The sequence below is a fragment of the Zea mays genome, chromosome 10 (genome assembly GCF_902167145.1).
Source record: "Zea mays cultivar B73 chromosome 10, Zm-B73-REFERENCE-NAM-5.0, whole genome shotgun sequence".
Taxonomy (NCBI): Eukaryota; Viridiplantae; Streptophyta; class Magnoliopsida; order Poales; family Poaceae; genus Zea; species Zea mays.
The window spans coordinates 19,104,305-19,109,977 of record NC_050105.1 but is presented as its reverse complement, the minus strand read 5'-3'; the positions used below and the strand labels follow the sequence as shown (position 1 = coordinate 19,109,977).

Sequence of the window (5,673 nt, the reverse complement as noted above, 5' to 3'; positions counted from 1 at the left end):
TATGAACGAACGATGAACGATCGAATGATCGAACGAACGAACGATCGGAATTTCGGCAGCATAACGACAGGGAAAAGATTATTTGGACGAACGAACGGACGAACGATCAGAATTTCGGCAGCATAACGGCAGGATAAAGATTATCTGGAAGAACGATGAATAGGGACTATGAACGAATGATGAACGATGAATAGGAACTATGAACGAACGATGAACGATCGAATGATCGAACGAACGAACGATCGAAATTTCGGCAGCATAACGGCAGGAAAAAGATTATTTGGACGAACGATCGGACGATCGGACGAATGGACGAACGAACCATGAACAATCGGACGAACGATCGAACGATCGGATGAACGAACGAACAAACTAAGAACAGGGGGACGAACGATCGAAGAAAGACCGAACGATCCTTGTGCTAGTGTGTGCTTGTGTGGAACATGGAGTGGGTGTGTGGGGGGGAGAGAGTTGCCATGAAATGGCTTGGGGTGGGATGAGAGGAGGCCCTTGCCCCTCTATTTATAGCCTGGTGGGGGGATTAGGGGGAGGGATGAGAGGATTAGTGGGAGGATGAGAGGATTAGTGGGAGATTAGCATGGATTTGTCTTATATGAGTGTAATTAGCTTGTAGAGCTTAACGTATGACACCGGAGGCATACGTATACGTATGATCATGAGGAAAGTTATGAAGAAAATATTTGTGGGGACTTGAAAAATGATTTTGAAGGTATTTCTCAGGAGGAAAATATCTGGAGATATATCGATGGAATATTTGGGGCAGTATTTCTGGAAAGAACTTGAAGGGGATCACTAGGGAAATATCTGGGCAGTATTTCTGGAAACCATTTGAGGGGGATCACTGGGGAAATATTTGTAGGATATTTTGAGGAGGATTTTGGAGATAATATAGACCACTATATTTTATTTGTTGATATCAACTTGCAAACAAACATTTTGAAATGAAATTTGAAATTCATTTTGAATTTAGAGCAAGTTTGAGAAAATTTCAGGATTTGAGTTTTTGGGATGCTACAGATTACGCATGTTCAATCAACTAATGAGTGGGGTGATTTTAGAGACACCAAAGCTAGTGAAATGTTTGTTGATTATGAAGCGAGGCGTGGTCAAAGCTCATAGTTGTATATGCTTCTGTTTTCTATGTATTTGTCTTTTCTGAATTTTTGTGTTTGTGTTTTTTTATATGTGTGGTTCTTTGATTGTAGAACAAGAAAACAAGGGGCTATGTTCCTTGGAATGATGAGATGGATAAGGTACTCCTTGATACATTTGTGTACTATTACAATAAAGGTGATAGATGTCATAATGGGTGGAAGTCTCATGTATACACAACTGCTATGAAGAATGTTTGTGAGAAGTGTAATGTCACCATTACAAAGGAAAATATTAGCTCTCGCAGCAAGACCTTTCATAAGCACTACAATATCATTAATGGTTTGTTGTCCACTAGTGGTTTTGGATGGGATTGGGAGAAGAACAAGCTCAAAGTTGATAGTGACACTGTATGGGATGAGTACGTTGAGGCAAGAAAATTTTTGTAGTTCAATTTTTGCACTACAAAATCTTTAGTTTTTGCAGTTCAATTTTTGTAGTTCAGTTTTTTGCAGTTTAGTTTATTCCATTTTTTGCAGTTTAGTTTATGTTTCAATTCCAAGTTTATTTGTTGATGTATCTTTGTAACAATTTTTTTGCAGAGGAATAAGGAAGCAAAAGGTTATAGACATAAGGTTGTGAAGTTTTGGGATCTACTCAGCCTAGTGTACAATAAAGACCAAGCAAATGGAGAGGGTGCTAAAACAGCAACTGAAAGTTCAAAGGAAATGGTAAAAGAGAATGATACCGGAGGCAAGGATGCTCCATATTGTGTATCTTCCTCGAGTAGTTTAAGGACAAAGATCAGATGATTCATTTAACTCTATGTGGTGTGATAAGTTTGACATGCTTACATCTACATTGAAAGATGACGGTCAGAAGCTACCCTCTTCCGCCAAAGTTCTCGCCGCATTACAAGAGGTTGAGGGACTTGATGAAGACGCAGAACTTGAGCTTTATGACATCCTCACCTCTAATGCACGCAAGTTTGAGTTGATGATGGCACTCCCAATGGAAAGGAGGAAGAGGTGGCTTATGATGCAGCTAAGGAAGTGAAACAGCTTATATGTGAACTTAGATCTCTATGTTTAACTGATTGTGTGAACTTGTCTTTGTGAAACTTTTTTGTGTGAACTTGATGGCTATGTGAAACTGTTGTGTGCGAACTTGATGGTTATGTGAAACTGCTATGTGAATATTTGATGTCTTTGTAGAACTTTTATGTGTGAACTTGATGACTTTGTGAAACTATTATTTGTGAACTTAATAGTTTCTGATAATTGTAAAATGTTCATGCTCATTTTTAAGCAGATGCAAAGTCAAGTGATCCTTGTTTGTATTCAAATTATGTGTGCAAAGTATCCAAACAACATCTATAATTTAATTCTAGGAATTCAATTGATTGTACAACCAAACAAAATTAATGGAATTCAATCACTTTCTAGTCGATTGAATTCTATATAATTCATTTCTTGGAATTTATTTCTTGGAAAGGTTTCATTTCTAGGCATCCAAACGGACTGTTAGTGAATTCATGCAGTCTCATGAGTCTAGTAGGTTAATGGTCAAGAAATTTGAGATGTCAATGATGGGGGAGTTGAAGTGTTTCCTAGAATTTCAAATCAAACAATTCAAATAGTTGAGACACAAACCAAGCACATACAAGATATTTTATAGAAGTTTGTAATGAAGGACGCCAAACCCATCAAGACATCCATGGGCACCAATGGGCATTTTGACTTCAACATGATAGTCTCAAATTAAAGAGGAATTTTCAGGCAAAGAGAAGTACTTCCACTCCAAATTTGATGGGTATGAAAGATTCTTTGCACCGATAAATATTTCTTTCAGACATATCGTTTCATAAGAGAATGAGTTTCTCTTGTATATGCTACTCCGACATCATCCAAAATTGGTAAATCTGTATCATATTCTTTTGGATTGCAATGTCTAAAGTAGCGTAACTTATGAGTCCTTCTGTCTAGAGCTTAATTGATTAAAAAGTGCATATGTTCCATATGTTGCATGATTATCTTAAATTGATACTCCTTTAATGCAATGGTACTTTAAATTGCAATAAGTACTCTCAATATGTATCAATTGAAATCATATATATGTGTGCACTAAAATTTGAGGATAAATTAATATACTATGCAATTAGTGATCTTCTTATCTATCAATTGTATCAATTAGTGTTTTCAGTTGGTATCTTTCATACATGATCACTAGTTGTAGAATCCATACTGGTGCAATTTTTATGATGTCTCTTGTCGTGATAAGAAAATGCTAGGTGATATCTAGACTCCATGTATCAAGATTTATCTTCCAATTAGTATGACACTTTTCATTTGATATCTTGGACATATGTGACATCTATACCAACAAGAGCGTGCAAATGGATTCTAAATCCAACACAAGTCTAAAACTCTCTTGAAAAGATAAAATGCAAAGGTACATTATTTCATGTCACTCCATTACCTTTGTGCATCTAAGGATCCTTTTCATGATAGTGTGCTCAAATCTTGTTTAATCATAATTTCTTCCTTTTATATACTTTGTATCCTTTTTGGAAATTTATGACAAAGGCCGAGAAATTGTGCATTAAAGCTTACTTTTCAATCTTATGTAACTAAGTGTAAGAAGAATTGTGAAAAGGGGAGAATCATAAGCAAAAAGTAAAATGTGGGAACTTATGAGTGCATAATATGTAATGAGCATCATTTTTTACTTTATGACACTTTGCACCCCCATGAATTGTATGATATAAGTTGTCTCTGCACTTCGACCTAGATATGTGCTTTTGACATTTGAGGACAAAATTGGTATTATCTAAAATGCACATATTTAGGGGGGAGCGAACTATATCATAAGATTTAAATTGTTGTTGATAAATTTCCTGTAAGCTTTAAGAGTGTTGTCATCTGAAGCGTCCCGATCCTTTGGGACTCAAATGTGATACAATTACTAGTCCCAGGAGGCTAGTAACCACATTCATTACTTCAAATAGTTACAGAGTCTGAATAATGTTATTACAATACCGGGGATACAAGCTCGAAAGTGAGCCGAGAAAACATAAAGCGCAGTGGAAGATAAAAATAGCCCAGGCCACAGGCAGAACTGGGTGAAGACACAGCCCCATCAATCAAGCATAGCAGAAAAGAAGTCTTCAGCTGCTGAAAAACATAAATAAATCTGGGTGAATACACTAGGTATTCCGCAAGCCCACCCGGCTCCCGTAAAGAGAAAGTGACCTATATTGTACATGCTTTATGAAAGGGAATTAGGCTTACACCTAGTCCCTAATTAATTTTGGTGGTTGAATTGCCCAACACAAACAATTGGACTAACTAGTTTGCTCTAGTGTATAAGTTATACAGGTGTCAAAGGTTCACAACAAGCCAATTAAAAAGACCAAAGTTGGGTTCAAAATAGAGAGATAAAGGCATCCCGAAAGGCTCCCTGGTCTGGCACACCGGACTGTCCGGTGGCGCACCGGACAGTGTCCGGTGCACCAGGGGACTTCGCGCAGAACTCCTCAGCCTCGGGATTTTCTAGGAGCCGACACGCTATAATTCACCGGACTGTCCGGTGTACACCGGACAGTGTCCGGTGCTCCAAGAAGACGCGGCTCTGGAACTCAGCAGCCTCGGGAATTCTCAAAGGCTGCCCCGCTATAATTCACCGGACTGTCCGGTGCAACTCCGGAGCAACGGATACTTCGCGCCAACGGTCACCTGCAGGCGCATTCAATGCGCGCCAGAAGCGCGCAGAAGTCAGGCACGCCCATACTGGCGCACCGGACATTGAACAGTACATGTCCGGTGTGCACCGGACATCCAGGCGGGCCCAGAAGTCAGAACTCCAACGGTCAAAATCCAACGACATTGGTGACGTGGCTGGCGCACCGGACATGTCCGGTGTACACCGGACTGTCCGGTGCACCATACGGCAGACAGCCTCCACCAATGGTCATGTTTGGTGGTTGGGGCTATAAATACCCCAACCACCCCACCATTCATAGCATCCAAGTTTTCCAGCTTCCAACCACTTTACAAGAGCTAGCATTCATTGCAAAGCACACCAAAATAGATCAAATCCTCTCCCAACTCCACACAAAGCTTTAGTGACTAGAGAGAGTGATTTGTAGTGTTCATTTGAGCTCTTGCGCTTGGATCGCTTCTTTTCTTTGGATTTCTTTCTTGTGATCAAACACTCCATTGTAATCAAGGCAAGAGGCACCAATTGTGTGGTGGCCCTTGCAGGAAGTTTGATTCCCAAGTGATTTGAGAAGAGAAGCTCACTCGGCCCGAGGGACCGTTTGAGAGAGGGAAGGGTTGAAAGAGACCCGACCTTTGTGGCCTCCTCAACGGGGAGTAGGTTTGCGAGAACCGAACCTCGGTAAAACAAATCCGCGTGTCACACTCTTTATTTGCTTGCGATTTGTTTTGCACCCTCTCTCGCGGACTCATTTTTATTTCTAACGCTAACCCGGCTTGTAGTTGTGTTTATATTTGTAAATTTCAGTTTCGCCCTATTCACCCCCCTCTAGGCGACTATCAA

General features: G+C 39.9%; 1 pseudogene; it reads left to right on the top strand.

Moving 5' to 3' along the window:
• The first annotated feature begins 1,220 nt into the window (after positions 1–1,220).
• LOC109942768 (uncharacterized) lies at positions 1,221–2,191 on the top strand (annotated as a pseudogene).
• Positions 2,192–5,673: the final 3,482 nt, after the last annotated feature.